The sequence below is a fragment of the Octopus bimaculoides genome, chromosome 2 (assembly GCF_001194135.2).
Source record: "Octopus bimaculoides isolate UCB-OBI-ISO-001 chromosome 2, ASM119413v2, whole genome shotgun sequence".
Classification (NCBI taxonomy): domain Eukaryota; kingdom Metazoa; phylum Mollusca; class Cephalopoda; order Octopoda; family Octopodidae; genus Octopus; species Octopus bimaculoides.
The window spans coordinates 69766136-69767285 of record NC_068982.1 but is presented as its reverse complement, the minus strand read 5'-3'; positions in this window follow the sequence as shown (position 1 = coordinate 69767285).

The following is a 1150-nucleotide window of genomic DNA, read 5'->3' as shown; positions in this document are numbered from 1 at the left end:
ATATATATATATATATATATATATATATATATATACGTATGTATCTATGTATATATATAGGTATATATATATATATGTGTGTGTATGTATATATTTATGTATGTATGTATATATATGTATGTATATGTATCTATATATATATGGATGTATATATATATATATATGAATGTAGATATATGTATGTATATCTACATACATATATCTATGCATATATATATGTGTGTGTGTGTGTGTATACAGGGGTTGCACAAAAGAATGGAAACCTAGCACCATAGCATCGTAATTTTGAAATATCTATAAAACCCTCAAAAGCTTGTTTATTTTAATTTTTTCCATTTATTATTAGTGTTGCTTGATATGTTTTGCTGAAATTGCTCTTTCTTTCCAGATATCATCAGAAAAATGTAATTAAAAGTCATTAAAATGACAGATCTATCGGACTTTCAAAGAGGTCAAATTGTTGGTGCTTGTATGGCACGCGATAGCGTAACGAAAACAGCCGAAATGTTTGGTGTATCAAGAAGTACTGTCTCGAAAGTAATGTCAGTCTTTGAGAAAGAGTGAAAAACCTCCTCGTCGAAACAAAACTCCGGAAGAAAATCAAAACTTTCAGATAGGGACCGTCAGATGCTTACGCTAATTGTTAGAAACGATCAGAAAAGTACAGCTCCCAAAATTACTGCAGAGCTTAATGACTGCCTCGAGAACACAGCTTCCACAAAATCTGTTAGCCGGGAGCTGCACAATGCCGGATTTCACGGGAGGGCTGCAACCAGAAAAGCTCTACGTTCAAAAGCAAACGTTGCAAAGCATTTAGAGTGGAGTAAAAACCTAGAGCAGTGGAAGAATGTTATTATTTCGGACGAGTCATCCTTCACTTTATTTCTGGCCACCGGCTGAGTATACGTGTGAAGACGGCCAAAAGTAGAAAGAATTATTATTGTCATTATTATTGTCATTATCATTATCATCATCATCATCATCATCATCATCATCACCAGTGGGGTGGGCTTATGAGGGAGGGTTGACGATGAAGGGGGAAGGGGAAGGTGGGTATGAGAGAAGAGAGAAAGAGAGTAAGAGAGAAGAGAGTAAGAGAGAAGAGAGTAAGAGAGAAGAGAGTAAGAGAGAAGAGAGTAAGAGAGAAGAG